The sequence below is a fragment of the Rattus norvegicus genome, chromosome 13 (genome assembly GCF_036323735.1).
Source record: "Rattus norvegicus strain BN/NHsdMcwi chromosome 13, GRCr8, whole genome shotgun sequence".
NCBI lineage: Eukaryota > Metazoa > Chordata > Mammalia > Rodentia > Muridae > Rattus > Rattus norvegicus.
This window is the reverse complement of record NC_086031.1, coordinates 108,187,354-108,205,948: the sequence shown is the minus strand read 5'-3', so window position 1 is coordinate 108,205,948 and position 18,595 is coordinate 108,187,354. Positions and strand designations below refer to the sequence as shown.

Below are 18,595 nucleotides of genomic sequence, written 5' to 3'. Positions count from 1 at the left end.
TACAAGGACCTGAGTTTGATTCTCAGAAGCCAATTTAAAAACAAAGCCAGACCTAATTAGTGTATATCTGAAATCTCAGCATTGGGAAGGTAGAGACAAACAGATCTCTTAGGCACATAAGAGTCCCTCTGGCCTCTGTATGTGAACACACACACACACACACACACACACACACACACAAACTGGGACGTAGTGGGGGAGAGAGAGACAGAGACAGAGAGACAGAGAGACTGAGAGAGAGAGACAGAGACAGAGACAGAGACAGACAGAGACAAAGAGAGCACCTAGAATGAATCAAAAGGCCTGGGTTTAATGCTGGTTTCCCCAAACCATTGCCTTTGGCTTTAGGAAATCCTGTTTTAAAGAAGACCAACTTCTTCCACTGTGGAAGATGAGTGCTAGAGAGGGTGGTGGTGAAAAACATTCTATGAGAGCTGACTGGCAGAACACCAACCCAGTCATAGGAGTTCCTCAAGGAACCACAACTGGATCTAATGTTCTAGAGTTCAATTATTCTCTTGTCTAGCATTTGGCTGGTTCCCCAAGCCTTCTTTCCCCATGTTTGAATCTGAGGGCCCTTCTCTGACTCGATCTGCACTCTGGGTGAGCTCCCACATTCTTGCTTGAACTTACACTGTCCTCTTGTTGCTGTATCTGGTCTGATCACCTTGCTTTGGTGTAATGCTGTATTAGGGCACATATTACACAATACTCTATGCTCAAAAATGGCCACAACCCTTTACCATCTGGCCTTATCAATTTACCCACAAGCCCTCTCTAAGAAGTTCCGATCCCCAGTCTTGGCTTCCAGAGGTTTAAACAGATTACTGCTTATATTCATAGCTATTAAATATTAGATAAATTACTTCATTTACTTAACTTCACTTTCTTTTACTGTAGACATGAACTAAAATTGTTGACAGGTAGGGGTTATTATTCATGTGATAGAAATAAATTATTCTAAAAACACAGAATGTTCAGGACTTTGTCATGTCTCTAGCAGACATTGGGTGGATATTCCTTCTCTCTCCACCCAATTACATGTTTTGCTTCTCAAATGTGCCATGGTAAACTTTAGCAACTACACAGGTAAGTCTTGGTGGTTAAAAATATAACAATCGAAATGTATATAAGAAATACTCAAGTTAATAAAAAAAATAACATTCTGTGTGAGGTAGCACTCTATACAAAGGGAAGGAACTGTATCCACTAAGAATAATGTCCTCTCAGTATGAGTATATACAGCACTTATGCACAGGCATGAATAGCATGCATGTATGCATGTCTTTATATGTCCATGTAGACTTAGAGTCCTGTTGGAAAGGAATAGAGATTTTAGAGGAAAAATCAGCCACAACTCAAACATTATTTCTTTGGGTTTTGAGTCAAAATTCCCAAGAAGGAAAAAATTAAGGACTTGTACTCTAACAGTGGTTGAGCCTTGTTTTCTTGTCTCTGCTTCTACTTTCTTGACTCATGACCTTGGCTAAAGGAAGATACAGACTAAAGATGCCATCTTTACCTAGTTCTTTTCTCCTGTGTGAGCCCTTCCTGAGCATGCCCTAAGACAGCTACCAAACCATGTTTCTGGAAAGAAAGAGACATGCAGAGGAGAAGGTACATTTCTACTTAAGTTTCTTTTACAATGACAAAAAAAATGCACTCAGAAAAAAAATTCTATTTGAATATTTAGTTAAACCTAATCTGAGAAATTAAGAATACATAGAACTTTTTAAAATAGCAAGATATTAGTATTTTGAGTTATATCTTGGGTGTTTTGATTTGTTTTCATTGATGATAGTCATGAATTTCAGGTCCGGCTGAGTACTTTAGATTGATTTGGATAAGAAATGAACTTAGGCTCAGTTATGTCAGGAGGCCAGGATGTGCATTCTGAGAAGTCCTATGACATGACTACAACCAAATTCAATCCTGTTGTTTCTAGGTCACCACAGTGTTGGTGCTAAGGATCATTACTCACATGCTGATGTGCTGTGTAATATGTTGTGGAACTGTGAGACCAGCATTAGCTCCATGTTCTTCAAAGCCCCACATGGACTTATGTGCAAGGAGAACAGAGAATCTCTTTCCCACTTAGTATATCCTTGGTTGTTAGTTATCATGGAAGATGAGTTGCTGTTATTTTTGTGGAGATTTTCCTTCTCTATTCTCTACTGCACTATGGTGGACCTGAATGGTCTGGGCCAGCAGTCCTAAATCCCCACTCTGTGGTCAGCCACCGAGGACACTTAGTCAACCACTGAGGACACCTAGTCAGCCACTGAGGGCAATGGTAATGATCACTGGAGGGCTTTTGAGTCTGGACAAAATGCAGATTAAATATGCATACTCCACAGCCAACCTGGAGCTCCATCTATTTCTGTCAGCACAGAATTACTAATAACTAGGAGAATGCAGAGTATGATGTTGAGGCCCTAGTGACAGGTAAAATGAAAGGCAGCACTCTGTATGCTGGGAATCCATGGCCTTGATTAGAATGCTTCTATAGTATTTATTTTTGCCTAGGACCTATAAATAAGGCCAGCACCAGGCTATTACTGATGTCTGCCGTCACTTCACATGGCCTCTGTTTTGATGGAGCACCCGTTGCTACAAAATAATATTTCCTTCCACCTTTGTCTGCACCTGCTCCTGAGTAGAAACTCCTCTGGGGTTTCCAGGACTGTGGCTTCAGAGAGAAAAGGCAGAGCTGAGATACTGTGCCCTTGTAGGGACCTGAATGAGGACTGGCATCCTTGCCTGCAGTCAGAGTTCATGAGATGCAGAATGGACCTTTGAGGAACAAAGGACAATGCTCTGATTCAAACCCAGCCTTTGTTACCACTCCTGTGCATATTTCCATCTCTTATCTAGATGCTTGCCATGTTGCCGTGCTAAATAAATGATCCAGGAGTCAGATCCAGGTTAAATACAATGAATTTCCACTTCTTCACCATTGCCTTCCTTTTTTCCTACCAACCCTCACCTTGCCTTCCTCTCTCACCTGGTCTTACTATGTTGCCCAAGCCCTCTTCAAACTGGAGATAGTTCTGCCACCGGTGCTGGGAATACTGAAACTTTCTTCTTAATACTGAGCACAGCCTCTCTTTCTATTGCTATTAACCCATCTACACAAACTTCAAGTGGAAATTGTCTCAGTTGTCCCAAGTATTCTTCTGCTTCTCCCATGTGTTCCAAGCTTTTACATAGTCCATGCAAATCATCAGGAGAAGCACATATTTTTATTATTTTACATCAGTTATTCTGTATTTTCTCTCTCAATAGCAGAACTATTTTGAAAGTACGTTGAATACTTCAAAAGTCACATAGAATGGTGCTGATAATTTTCAGTGACTCTAAAAGTACATATACATATTATCTATCCTTCCCAAGAACTATTATCTATGAAGAAAAAGTTCCTGAGACTCCATAATACAGGACGATGACGTGAAAGTAACAATTCAGAGCCACCTCCTGATGGCACCCAAAGGTTTAGTGAAAATGGCTACTGTCATTTGCTGCTTAACTCTGTCTCTGACTCAGTGTAAAGACAAACCCCTTATGGGTAGAATCTGGACTTTTGTTGATGGTTATTATGGTTAGTTCAGTGTTTTCCTGCTGATATTCATAGTGTGGCTTAGAAAAATAATCAGTCATAATTTAACTGAGGTAGATGAGCATTCTTAGACACTTACTTACAAGGTGTATATCTTTGTGAAACAAGTACCCTGTTTTCTAGTCTATTATGCTCAGGTGAGAGGTTAGGGAAAATGAAGAAGAAAGCATGGAATGCTTCCAGAAAGCATCTGCAGGTACATGCTTATTCAGAAGGTAGTGCCTTCAACCCAACTCTCAGCTTCTTCCTCTTCTTTTATTTTAAGGATGAAAATCTTTTTATTTATAAAAAGACACTGCATGCACCAGTAGCTCATGTTAAATAAACATGTTTCAGGTCATATTTGAGATTTGAAATTTCTTAGAAACAATTTCTTAAATACTTTCTCCTATTCATTCATTCATTCATTCATTCATTCACTCATTTTCAATCCTAATTGTAGCTCCAACCCCTCCCAGTGTCCACTTCACATGGACCCTCCCCTCATCTCTCTACTTCATCTCTCAGAAAGGTGAGATTCATCCCTGGTACCAACTCACTCTGACACCTCAGGTCAAAGGTTTTGTATGAGTTGATGTCCTTATCCATCTACTGAGCTTCCTACATAGCTACATGAGGTAGATCCTTCAGACTCCATGTCTCCCACTGCTAGGCACCTCAGCTAGAGTCACCCTCATAGACTCCCTGTGGCTTCCCCATCCAAGGTGTACAACATATGCCTCACTACCAATTTCTGTTTACTCTCCCAGCACTCTCCCCAGCTCTCCCTACATCTGATCCCACTGCCTTCTGTTCCCCATACAATTCCCTTCCTCTATCCAACTCCAATGACAATTTTATTTCCTCATCCTCCTTTGGGCCCTCCTTGTTATTTAACTTCTTTGGGTCTGTGGATTGTAGCAAGGGTATCCTCTTCTTTATTGCTAATATCCACTTATAAGTGAGTACATACCTTTTGGGTTACTCCACTCAGTATGATATTTCCTTCCATTTGCCTGAAAACTCCATGATGTTCTTGTATTTAAGACCTGAGAAGTAGTCTATTGTGTAAATGAACCACATTTTTTTTTATCCTTTCTTCCACTGAGGGACATCTGAGCTGTTTCCAGTTTTTGGCTATTATGAAGAAAATTGATATGACATAGTAGAGCAAATACGCATGTGGTATGGTGGAACATCTTTTGGGTATATATCCAGGAGTGATATAACTGGGTCTTGAGTTAGAACAATCACTGGTATTTCTGAGAAACTGACAAATTGAATTCCAGAGTACCTGTACAAGTTGGCATTCTCACCAGCAAAGGAGGAGTGTTCCCCATTTCTCTACTTCCTTGCCAGCATGTGTTGTCACTTGAGTCTCTTAGACATTCTGGTGGGTTTAACATTGAATCTCAGAGTCGTTTTTATTTACAGTTCCCTGATGACTAACGACATTAAGCATTTAAGTGCTTTCATTCATTAGAGATCCCTCTGCTGAGTATTCTGTTTGGCTATGTATCTCATTTTTATATAGGATTAATTGTTGGTGTCTAATTTCTTGAGCTCTTTATATATTGTATATGTTAACCTTTCTGTTAGATATAGGGTTAGTAAAGATCTTTTCAAAATCTGTAAGCTGCCATTTTGTCCTATTGGTGCTGTCCTTTGCCTTACAGAAGGTTTTGAGTTTCATGAGGTCCCATTTATCAATTGTTGATCTTAGAGCCTGAACCATTGGTGTTCTGTTCAGGAAATTGTCTTTTGAACCAATGCATTCAAGGCTATTCCCCAGTTTCTCTTCTATTGGATTTAGTATATTCAGTTTTATGTGGAGATCTTTGATCCATGTGGACTAGAGTTTTGTGCAGGGTAATAAATATAGATCTATATGCATTCTTCTACATGCAGACATACAAGTAGACCAGCACCACTTGTTGAAGATGTTTTCTTTTTTTCCCCATTGTATCATTTTAACTTCTTTGTCAAAACTCAAGTGTCCTTATGTGTGTGGGTTTATTTCAGGGTGTTTACTTTGATTACATTGATAAACCTGTCTGTTTCTATACAAAATCAGGTGTTTTTATTGGATATTTTTTATTTACATTTCAAATGTTATTCCCTTTCCCAGTTTCCTGTCCATAAACCCCATATCCTATCCCTCCACCCCCTTCTTCAATGAGGGTGTATCCCCTCCCCAAACACTCACACCTTCCCACTTCCTCACCCTGACATCACCTACACTGGGTGGGTGGGGGGAGTCTTAGCAGGACCAAGGGCTTCTCCTCCCACTGATGCACAACAAGGCCATCTGCTACATATGCAACTGGACCCATGGGTCTGCCCATGTGTACTCTTTGAGTAGTGTTTTAGTCCCTGGGAGTTCTGGTTGATTGGTATTGTTGTCCTTTTAGGGTTGCAAACCCTTTCAGCTCCTTCAATCCTTACTCTAACTCCTTAAATAAGGATCCCATTCTCAGATCAATGGTTGACTGCTAGCATTCGCCTCTGTATTTGTCATGCTATGGCAGAGCCTCTCAGGAGACAGCTATACCAGGCTCCTGTCAGTGTGCACTTTTGCCTTCATCAATATTGTCTATGTTTAGTGGCTGTATATATATGGGCTGGATCCCCAGGTGGGGCAGGCTATGAATGGCCATTCCTTCAGTCTCTGCTCCAAACCTTGTCTCCATATCCCCTCCTATGAATATTTTTGTTCCCCCTTTAAGGAGGACTGAAGCATCCCCACTTTGGTTGTCCTTTTTCTTGAGCTTCATGTGGTCTGTGGAGTGTATCTTGGGTAATTCAAGGTTTTGAGCTAATATCCACTTTCCAGAGAGTGGACACCATGTGTGTTTTTCAGTGATGGGGTTACCTCACTCAGGATGATATTTTCTAGTTCCGTCCATTTGCCTATGAATTTCATGATGTCATTGTTTTTAATAGCTGAATAATACTCTGTTGTGTAGATGTACCACATTTTCTCTATCAATTCCTCTGTTGACGGACATCTGGGTTCTTTCCAGCTTCTGGCTATTATAAATAAGGCTGCTAAGAACATAGGGGAGCATGTGTTGGAGCATCTTTTGGGTATATGCCCAGGAGTGGTATAGCTGGATCCTCAGGTAGGACTATGACCAATTTTCTGAGGAACCTCCAGACTGATTTTCAGAGAGGTTGTACCAGGTTGCAATCCCACAAACAATGGAAGAGTGGTCCTCCTTCTCCACTTCCTCATCCAGCATTTGTTGTCAACTGAGTTTTTGATCTTAGCCATTTTGACTGATGTGAGGTGGAATCTCAGGGTTGCTTTGATTTGCATTTCCCTGGTGACTAAGGATGTTGAACATTTCTTTAGGTACTTCTCAGCCATTCAATATTCCTCATCTGAGAATTCTTTGTTTAGCTCTGTATTCCATTTTTAATAGGGTTATTTGGTTCTCTGGAGTCTAACTTCTTGAGTTCTTTGTATATATTAGATAGTAACCCTCTATCAGATGTAGGATTGATAAAGATCTTTTCCCAATCTGTTGGTTGAAATTTTGTCCTAATGGCAGTGTCCTTTGCCTTACAGAAACATTGTAATTTTGTGAGGTCCCATTTGATAATTCTGGATCTTATTGCATATGCCATTGATGTTCTGACAGGAAATTTTCCCCAGTGCCCATGTGTCCAAGGCTCTTTCCCACTTTTCTTCTATTAGTCTGAGTGTATCTGGTTTTATGTGGAGGTCCTTGATCTACTTGTATTTGAGCTTTATACAGGGTGATAAGAATGGATCAATTTGCATTCTTCTACATGCTGACCTCCAGTTGAATCATCACCATTTGTTGAAAATGCTATCCTTTCCCCCCCGGGATGGTTTTACCTCCATTGTCAAATATCAAGTGAACATAGATGTGTGAGTTCAATTCATAGGTGGGTCATTATTTCTATTCCATTGATCTACCTGCCTGTCTCTGTACCAATACCATACAGTTTTTTCACTATTGCTCTGTAATACAACTTGAGGACAGGGATGGTGATTCCCCAGAAGTTCTTTTATTGTTGAGGATAGTTTTGTCTATCCTGTTTCTTTGTTTTTTTTGTTGTTGTTGTTATTCCAAATGAATTTGCAAATTGCTTTTCCTATGAAGAATTGAGTTGGAATTTTGATGGGGATTGCACTGAATCTGTAGATTGCTTTTGGCAAAGTGGTCATTTTTACTATATTAATCCTGCCAATCCATAAACATGGGAGATCATTCCATCTTCTGAGATCTTCAATTTCTTTCTTCAGAGACTTGAAGTTCTTGTTACACAGGTCTTTTCATCTGCTTGGTTAGAGTCACACCAAGGTATTTTATTTTATTTGTGACTATTGTGAAGGGTGTCACTTCCCTAATTACTTTCTCAGCCTGTTTATCCTTTGAGTAGAGGAAGGATACTGATATGTTTGTGTTAATTTTATATCCAGCCACTTTGCTGAAGTTGTTTATCAGGCTTGGTAGTTCTCAGGTGGAACTTTTGGGGGCACTTAAGTATACTATCATATCATCTGCAAATAGTGATATTTTGACTTCTTACTTTCCAATTTGTGAACATTTGACTTCCTTTAGTTGTCTGTTTGCCTGGCTAGGACTTTGAGTACTATATTGAATGAGTAGGTAGAGAGTGGGCAGCCTTGTCTAGTCCTTGATTTTAGTTGATTTTGGCTACTAGTTTGTTGTATATTTATTTTACTATGTTTAAGTATGGGCCTTGAATTCCTGATCTTTCCAAGACTTTAACATGAAGGGGTGTTGAATTTTGTCAAACAATTTCTCCACATCTAATGAAATGATCATGTGTTTCTTATCTTTGTGTTTGTTTATATAGTGGATTACATCGATGGATTTCCATATACTGAACCATCCCTGCACCCCTGTAAGAAGCCTACTTAATCATGATGGATGATCATTTTGATGTGTTCTTGGATTCAGTATGCAAGAATTTTATTGAGTATTTTTGTATATATATTCATAAGGGAATTTGGTCTTAAGTTCTCTTTCTTTGTTGGGTCTTTGTGTGGTTTAGGTATAAGCATGATTGTGGCTTCATAGAAGGATTTGGGAAGTGCTACTTCTGTTTCTATTTTGTGGAATAGTTTGGACAATAATGGTATGAAGTCTTCTGTGAATGTCTGATACAATTCTGCACTGAAGCCAAATGGTCCTGGGGTTTTTTTTTTTGTTTTGTTTTGTTTTGTTTTGTTTTGTTTTTTTGTTTGTTTTTTTTTTTGGGCGGGGAGTTGGAATACTTTTAATAACTGCTTCTATTTCTTTACGAGTTATCTGACTGTTTAGATGGTTTATCTGATCCTGATTTAACTTTGGTCCCTTTTATCTGTCTAGAAAATTATCCGTTTCATCTGTTTAGTTTCTGTTTCTATGATCTGTCCATTGATAAGAGTGGGGTATTAAAGTCTCCAGCTATTATTGTGTGATGTGCAATGTGTGCTTTGAACTTTAGTAAGTTTTCTTTTATGAATTTAGGTTGCCTTGCATTTGAAGCATAGATATTCAGGATTGAGAATTAATTTTGGTGGATTTTTCCTTTGTTGAATATGAAGTGTCCTACCTTGTCTTTTTTGATAACTTTTGGTTGAAAGTCAATTTTATTTGATATTAGAATGGCTACTCTTGCTTGTTTCTTGGGACCATTTGCTTAGAAAAAAAACTTTTTTCCAGCTTTTTACTCTGAGGTAGTGTCTGTCTTTATCACTGAGGCATGTTTCCTGTAAACAGCAAAATGCTGGGTCCTCACTATGTATCCAGTCTGTTAGTCTATGTCATTTTATTCGGGAATTGAGTTCATTGATGTTAAGAGATATTAAGGGATAGTGATTGTTGTTTCCTGTTTTTTTTTTGTTGTTGTTGTTGTTAGAGGCAGGAATTACATTTGTGCAGGTTTCTTCTTTTGGATGTTGCAAGAAGATTACTTCCTTGCTTTTTCTAGGGTGTAGTTTTTCTCTTTGTGTTGGAGTTTTCCACCTATTATCCTTTGTTGAGAAATCAGGTATAATTCTGAAAGGTTTGATTTTATATACTTGGCCATTTTCCCTTTCTGCTTTTAATATATCTTTCTTTGTTCTGTACTTTTATTGTTTTGATCATTATGTGTTGGGAGAATTTTCTTTTCTGGTCCAATCTATTTGGTGTTTTCTAAGCTTCTTGTACCTTGACTGGAATCTCTTTCTTTAGGTAAGCTAAATTGTCCTCTGTGGTTTTGTTGAAGATATTTTCTAGGCCTTTGAGGAGGGAGTCTTCTCCTTCTTCTATTATTATCTTTAGGTTTGATCTTTTCATAGTGTCCCAAATTTCCTGGATGTTTTGTGTTATCAACTTTTTTTGGTTTTTCATTTTCTTTGAAAGATATATCATTTTCTTCTATCATATCTTCTATGCCTGAGATTCTCTCCTCTGTTTCTTGTATTGTGTTGGTGATGCTTGTCTCTAGTCCTTTTTCTCTTTTCTAGGTTTTCCACCCCCAGGATTGCCTCAGTTTATATTTTCTTTATTGCTTCTATTTCCATTATCAGTTCTTGGATTTTTTTTTCTGTTTCCTTCACCTGTTTGCATTTTCCTATATTTCTTTAAGGAATTTGTTCATTTCCTCTTTAAAAGCCTCTATCGTCTTTATAAGTTTGAAATTACGGTTGTCTTCTCCTGCTTTATCTATGTTAGGATACCCAGGGCTTGCTGTGTCAGGATAGCCATACCCCTGTCTCTTGTTAATTGTGTTCTTATGCTGTCTTTTAGCCATCTGGTTGTCTCTGGTGTTGGCTGGATGATCCTGAGCTCATCAGGAAGGGAGGGAGACCCACGAGTCAGAAAATGGAGGTCAGGGTCCTGTCCATGGCTCACCTTTGGTGTCTGTGCCTCAGGTGGACCACAATGGCAAGGACCTGGTGGGGGAGAAATCCAAACTCATTGTTTCTGCCTATCCCTTCAACCTTGTGTAAGCCTCAAAAGAGAAACAGGATGCTCTTGGCATCCCAAAAAGCAGGGCAAACCCAGAGCCATACAATGGAGGTCAGAAGCCCCGTCTCCTAATTTTCTATATGGTCTCTCATTTCTGAGTGTATCTATTAGCTAACAGAGAGGCATTGAACAGCAGAGCACTGGCTGATGATAACACACACAGGGTAGTACTGCAATACTGAAGCATAAAATTTTTCTTTTCTACTTCACTGCAGCCCTGGTAGAAAGAGCCCTTTACCCATAGATACATGTTTTAGACTGGGTCAGAAGAATGATAGAATTCTCACTGAAAAAGTGCAAGTATGACAAAGAAAAAGTATTTATAAGAAAAATTCACAGGAGACACAACATGTGGTGTCTTTAAACTAGCAGATAACACTGAATGTTTGTTCTGGATCTAAAATTACAAACTTCAATAATCGAGCTTCAGAAAGCCTTGAAAGGCAACTGTAGCGTGACATAAATATCTGAATATAATATCAGAAGATCTTTGATTAATATAGTAGCTGTCTGCACTTAACACAAGATCTAACCATGTATCTGAGACACATCTCTCGGACTACAAATGAGGAATTTACTACTGAACCAAAGTGAGTGGTCAGCAACAGGAGCATGCCCAACCCCTCTAGGAACATTCTGATGGTTGTGCACTGAGGTACCAATGCTGAGGCATGATCCAGGACCAGCTTTACAGGAAGATGGATCCATCAAGGGTGGGAGTAGGCTAGAGCTGAAACTCCGTGAATAAAACTGAGAGTTTGCAATGACATAAGCTTAGAGCTATCTGCAAACCAATTTATTTGTCCCAAGCCATCCTGTTACTCATTTCTATAATGTGTTGTTTTGAGTAGTTGTTATAACATTTAACTGCCTTAACTTTCAGTGAAGAACTGAAAGAAAAAAAGAAAGTGGTAAAATATGAAATGTGTTCTCCCTTCACCTCCAAAGTGTGGTTGGTTACTAACATAGACAGAGAGGTGGACTGACAGTCACACACAAAGACACAGAGAAATAAACAGAGAGAGAGAGAGAGAGAGAGAGAGAGAGAGAGAGAGAGAGAGAGAGAGACTTTGTATATGTGATAATATACATAGACTTATACATGTTATATACATACTTGAGAGATAAGCACACACATAAACAGAGAGGAGACAGGTAGACAGACACAGATAGACAGACAGACAGACAGAGAGGAGAGGAGAGGAGAGGAGAGGAGAGGAGAGGGAGAGAGGAAGGGAACCTGTGATTATCTGCATATTCTGCACTGAGAACACAGCAGTAGTTGGAAAGGTTTCCACCTGTTGGAACCCCTGAAGCTCACAACACTCACCTTGGCACTACTGTTTCACACAGTGAGTGAGTCATGGAAAACTTATTTACTCACTCACCATATTGATTGTTCTTTTTCTTGCCTGATCATCAGTAATCTATTACAGGCTGAATATAATAGACATCTAGAGTTGTACAGAGAAATTTGTGACTTAGATGTCCATTCTAAGCCACCCAGATGACTCTATAATCACCCAGGAGACCCCCAACATCAAGAAAATTTCCCCAAACTTATTATTAACTAGACTTCTATACTCTTCTATTATTGTGAGGGGTAAGTCCACTTCTCATACCCTGGTGAAAGGCTGCATACATGAGGGGTTTGAAAAGAAACTGGATGAAGGACAGAGCTCTTTCCAGAGTGTACACAGGTGCCCTTGACCACCAACATTATTTATGAAAATTGAGATCAAGTTACAAGATAAGGAGTGCATCAGTATGTGTGAGGTATAAATATAAGATGCCTAGTCAAAGTGGGAAAGCTGAAAAGGGTCTGGATGAAGCCTGAACAGGGAAAGAATTGCCAGAATGGTGTTGTCAGGTTAAATGACAAGAATGGATCATAAGGGTCTAGCTTAGTAGAATTGTATCTTTTGTAGTTTATAACAGACTAGGGATTGAACCCATGGTTTTGAGTGATATATTCCTAGTCCCTTATTTACCTTTTATTTTGACATTTCCTTGCTAGTCATCCCAGATTAGCCTTGAACTCACTCTACAATCCAGGTAGATGTTGAACTTGAGATTCTTGTGCCTCAGTCTCCCAAGTAGAAGCTGGACTTACAGACCTGGGACATCATGCTTGGTTTAAGCACAAGTGACTTATTAGAATCAAACTTTAAGGACAATACAATCCCTTAGTATGTTTTGCAAAGCACCATATAAGTGACAAAGTCACATTTCAGTACAAACCATTACAGTAGTTCTATAAGCATAAGGCAGTGTGGTGTTCTTTGAACAGCATGGGTGGTGAGGAGAGAGAAAGCTGATTCTGCTGTAAAAGAGACCTGGGCATATATGCTTGATATGCTTCATGTTTGGTGCTGTTTCTGTGTTTTGGAAGTCCCCCATTGCAGGCCACATACTTTGGATTTATATAGACTTGACTAGGTTTAGGAAGAGCTGAATTCAGTCTTGACCTCAGCACTTGCTATATGCATAGTCTTACACAAGTCACTTACTCTAATCAAGCCTCAGTTTTCTTTTTTGTGAAATGAGTTATTAGGTCATAATGAGAAAGCATTTACACACTGAGATTGGGGAGAGAGGCCTGTAAATTACTTTACCACCCAGTAGTATTTTCATCATGGGTACCACGGTACAAAAAGTAACTGTCTTTGACTACTAAGGGTGTCCCCTTTTGGGGATAGGAAGATGAATAAGGCAATCTTCTGCCCTTCAGGAATCCATTAGGGGAGAGACACCTATGCATGAATCATTGCAATGCAAGGAACCAAAACAATTTCTAGAAATAAGGCTATGTTACTGCTGCTGCTGCTGCTGCTGCTGCTGCTGCTGCTGCTGCTGCTGCTGCTGCTGCTGCTCTTACTTCCACTGCTTTATGGGGAGAGAGAAAGATACAAGATCACATCTACAATACCATGTCACTTTGACCACTGTAGGCAGTTCTGGATGACCCATCTCAGGATCAGTGAGGGCTGAGAGAAGGTCATTTGTCTCCACCTGGGGAACTGAAATTAGGCAAATGGGACTTGAGAAGAGAGGTAAGGAGGACACAATGAAATTTCGATCAGAGTCCATGCTACAGGTAGACAGCCAACATCCACTTATTTCATTAACTAAATGCTGTAGATAGTCTGGGAAATGCCTATGTTTATCTACACTGAAGCTTTTCACTTTAGTGAGTATGACAGGTCTTAGTGAGGGAGCTTTAAAACACAGCAGGTTTTGAGGCTGAATTGCAGCAAGGAGGCCCCATGGGGAAGGAGGAGGGCCAGGAGAAGCATAGAGGCAAATTGGGATCTTGGTGGGAAAGAGAGAAAGGGCACTTAAAGGTAAGAGAAAAAAGAGATTGCAACACCATAGTGCAGTGGGGCTGGGAACAGCTGCTCTGGCAGAATCTTGTAGGGACAGTTTCTAACAGTTCCAGTTCCTCTCACTCCTTCCACCCCATCCTGCTTCCACATTGAGCTCACCCTTTATCATCTTCTGTATTCTGCCTAGAATCTCTCTTAATGAATACTGTTTACCAACTGACTAGTGAACACGGCAAGTTCCACAGGTATCATCACTGGGCACAACCCTTGGCCTGCAGAAGCCATTTGTCTTTGGTGATGTCCTTTGGCCTCTTTTGTTGATAGACAGCCCCAGTGTGAAGGAGGACAGAGCTAAACCTTCAGTGCCTACAGTGGATAAACCTCCTTACCTCTCTCCTCAAGTCCCATTTGCCTAATTTTGTATTTCAGTAACAAGTACACAGTATATAGCCATGTTAGGCTCTACTATTTAGAGAAATCTAAACTAAAAGAAGCAGAGTGGAATGTTTTTAAGAAAGATTTTCATTTGGGGATTTGGTGAGGTGACTCAGCCATTAAGAATGCTTGTTGTTCATGCAGAGGACACTTGGGTTCAGTTCCTAGCGCCAACATGGAAGTTTGCAACCCTCCAAAACTCCAGTTCTAGGGGACCCAATGTCCTCTTATGATCTCTGCATGTACTAGGTATACAAATGGCTCACATGAAATACAGGAAGACAAAGCACTAATATACATAAACTAAAACATACACATTAAAAAACAATTAGAGGAGAAATTTTCTTTCTTCAGCAATCCTTGAATTCTGAATTTGCATCAACAGAGAACCATTGCCACAGTCTGACTTGTGAGAGAAACTTTTAAATATTATTTGACCAATTGCTGTTTCTGTACCCTACAAAGCATTAATCTCTGTGAGACACAGTTTCTTAATTTACTTCTGTCTCTTAAAAATGAACAATGAATCCATGTATTTAACATGTTCAACATGCCCTGAACAAGTTACCTGCTGTTATTGTCAACAAAAGAAATCAATTAAATTTGTTGATGGTGGCCGTGTGAACTTGTAGCATCCACTAGTGTAGCCACGAGTGTCCTCGTCAACCCTAGGAGACTGTGGTGGCCCCGGGGTGAGCTGGTCACACAGTAGCTCTCCAGCCGTGGAACCATGAACATAAAGTACATTTCTAGATGGACATATCCACAATGCAGCTTTAAACATCTTTAAAATATGACAGGGCTATTTTGACTCCACCCCAACATTTAACAATCTGTCTAGTCAAGAAAATAACATGTGTCTCTTTAGAAAATGACTTTATCATATGAATGGTCTTTGCACTTAAATCATCCTGCATGAAACTCAGAAAAAGGTCACCTTGCTAGTGTATGGTCCTGGTGGGGTTCTGCTCAAAAGAAATCAAATTTCAACAGCAAAGAAATGAAGGTGGAAGAACAAGGGGAACAGAATGAAGTTCCCAAAAGTCTTCTAAGAATTGGAACACAGAAGCCAAGGATACATGTGATTTTAGGGGTATCAGGAATGTGAGAGACCGTTAACCTCCCAATTTCAAACAAGAAGACCAAGCATCCAGGGACATATGACTTGGTGGGGGATAGGCTGGTATAAGAAGTAGGCTCACACTGGTACATGATCGCCAAAATAGAACCCAGCATTATTCTAGCCTTGCCACAGATTAAGATCCACTCTAGGGGATATACTTAGCTTTCAAAATTACTGCTCAGAATAGATAATGTCCATTTGAAAGAGGTCCTAACTTAGAAGTGGGTTGCAGAAGAATTTAAGTAAGGTTGTCCCTGTTGAAAGTATGTCCACCTGTGTTTCAGGTTAATGCATATCTTCCCTTTAGGATTAAAATGTAGTGTAACAATGCCTTTTCCCCACAGGAAATCCCCAGGGTAAAGGCAGGTATGAAACAAGTAGGGGAGAGTGTCAAGGATCCACTTCATTATAGCACTCTAATCCATATCATTTATTTTTTTTTTTATTTTTTATTAACTTGAGTATTTCTTATATACATTTCGAGTGTTATTCCCTTTCCCGGTTTCCGGGCAAACATCCCCCTCCCCCCTCCCCTTCCTTATGGGTGTTCCCCTCCCAACCCTCCCCCCATTGCCGCCCTCCCCCCATAGACTAGTTCACTGTGGGTTCAGTCTTAGCAGGACCCAGGGCTTCCCCTTCCACTGGTGCTCTTACTAGGATATTCATTGCTACCTATGGGGTCAGAGTCCAGGGTCAGTCCATGTATAGTCTTTAGGTAGTGGCTTAGTCCCTGGAAGCTCTGGTTTCTTGGCATTGTTGTACTTTTGGGGTCTCGAGCCCCTTCAAGCTCTTCCAGTTCTTTCTCTGATTCCTTCAATAGGGGACCTATTCTCAGTTCAGTGGTTTGCTGCTGGCATTCGCCTCTATATTTGCTGTATTCTGGCTGTGTCTCTCAGGAGCGATCTACATCCGGCTCCTGTCGGTCTGCACTTCTTTGCTTCATCCATCTTGTCTAATTGGGTGGCTGTATATGTATGGGCCACATGTGGGGCAGGCTCTGAATGGGTGTTCCTTCAGTCTCTGTTTTAATCTTTGCCTCTCCCTTCCCTGCCAAGGGTATTCTTTTTCCTCATTTAAAGAAGGAGTGAAGCATTCACATTTTGATCATCCGTCTTGAGTTTCGTTTGTTCTAGGGATCTCGGGTAATTCAAGCATTTGGGCTAATAGCCACTTATCAATGAGTGCATACCATGTATGTCTTTCTGTGATTGGGTTAGCTCACTCAGGATGATATTTTCCAGTTCCAACCATTTGCCTACGAATTTCATAAACTCGTTGTTTTTGATAGCTGAGTAATATTCCATTGTGTAGATGTACCACATTTTCTGTATCCATTCCTCTGTTGAAGGGCATCTGGGTTCTTTCCAGCTTCTGGCTATTATAAATAAGGCTGCGATGAACATAGTGGAGCACGTGTCTCTTTTATATGTTGAGGCATCTTTTGGGTATATGCCCAAGAGAGGTATAGCTGGATCCTCAGGCAGTTCAATGTCCAATTTTCTGAGGAACCTCCAGACTGATTTCCAGAATGGTTTTACCAGTCTGCAATCCCACCAACAATGGAGGAGTGTTCCTCTTTCTCCACATCCTCGCCAGCATCTGCTGTCACCTGAGTTTTTGATCTTAGCCAATCGCACTGGTGTGAGGTGAAATCTCAGGGTTGTTTTGATTTGCATTTCCCTTATGACTAAAGATGTTGAACATTTCTTTAGGTGTTTCTCAGCCATTCGGCATTCCTCAGCTGTGAATTCTTTGTTTAGCTCTGAACCCCATTTTTTAATAGGGTTATTTGTTTCCCTGCGGTCTAACTTCTTGAGTTCTTTGTATATTTTGGAAATAAGGCCTCTATCTGTTGTAGGATTGGTAAAGATCTTTTCCCAATCTGTTGGTTGCCGTTTTGTCCTAACCACAGTGTCCTTTGCCTTACAGAAGCTTTGCAGTTTTATGAGATCCCATTTGTCGATTCTTGATCTTAGAGCATAAGCCATTGGTGTTTTGTTCAGGAAATTTTTTCCAGTGCCCATGTGTTCCAGATGCTTCCCTAGTTTTTCTTCTATTAGTTTGAGTGTGTCTGGTTTGATGTGGAGGTCCTTGATCCACTTGGACTTAAGCTTTGTACAGGGTGATAAGGATGGATCGATCTGCATTCTTCTACATGTTGCCCTCCAGTTGAACCAGCACCATTTGCTGAAAATACTATCTTTTTTCCATTGGATGGTTTTGGCTCCTTTGTCAAAAATCAAGTGACCATAGGTGTGTGGGTTCATTTCTGGGTCTTCAATTCTATTCCATTGGTCTATCTGTCTGTCTCTGTACCAATACCATGCAGTTTTTATCACTATTGCTCTGTAATACTGCTTGAGTTCAGGGATAGTGATTCCCCCTGAAGTCCTTTTATTGTTGAGGATAGCTTTAGCTATCCTAGGTTTTTTGTTATTCCAGATGAATTTGCAAATTGTTCTGTCTAACTCTTTGAAGAATTGGATTGGTATTTTGATGGGGATTGCATTGAATCTGTAGATTGCTTTTGGTAAAATGGCCATTTTTACCATATTAATCCTGCCAATCCATGAGCATGGGAGATCTTTCCATCTTCTGAGGTCTTCTTCAATTTCTTTCCTCAGTGTCTTGAAGTTCTTATTGTACAGATCTTTTACTTGCTTGGTTAAAGTCACACCGAGGTACTTTATATTATTTGGGTCTATTATGAAGGGTGTCGTTTCCCTAATTTCTTTCTCGGCTTGTTTCTCTTTTGTATAGAGGAAGGCAACTGATTTATTTGAGTTAATTTTATACCCAGCCACTTTGCTGAAGTTGTTTATCAGCTTTAGTAGTTCTCTGGTGGAACTTTTGGGATCACTTAAATATACTATCATGTCATCTGCAAATAGTGATATTTTGACCTCTTCTTTTCCGATCTGTATCCCTTTGATCTCCTTTTGTTGTCTGATTGCTCTGGCTAGAACTTCAAGAACTATATTGAATAAGTAGGGAGAGAGTGGGCAGCCTTGTCTAGTCCCTGATTTTAGTGGGATTGCTTCAAGTTTCTCTCCATTTAGTTTAATGTTAGCAACTGGTTTGCTGTATATGGCTTTTACTATGTTTAGGTATGGGCCTT

At 40.0% G+C, this 18,595-nt stretch overlaps 1 long non-coding RNA gene across 2 annotated transcripts in view; it reads left to right on the top strand.

Moving 5' to 3' along the window:
- LOC102549557 (uncharacterized) overlaps positions 1 to 18,595 on the top strand; it is a 185,486-nt gene that overhangs the window by 87,697 nt on the left and 79,194 nt on the right. The window contains exon 1 of one of the 2 annotated variants that reach the window (XR_010057160.1): positions 7,621 to 8,497. The exons of the other annotated variant lie outside the window; for it this stretch is intronic. This is a non-coding gene — a long non-coding RNA (uncharacterized LOC102549557). Of the gene's footprint in view, positions 1 to 7,620; positions 8,498 to 18,595 lie in introns of those variants that run through there. 2 annotated transcript variants of the gene reach the window in all.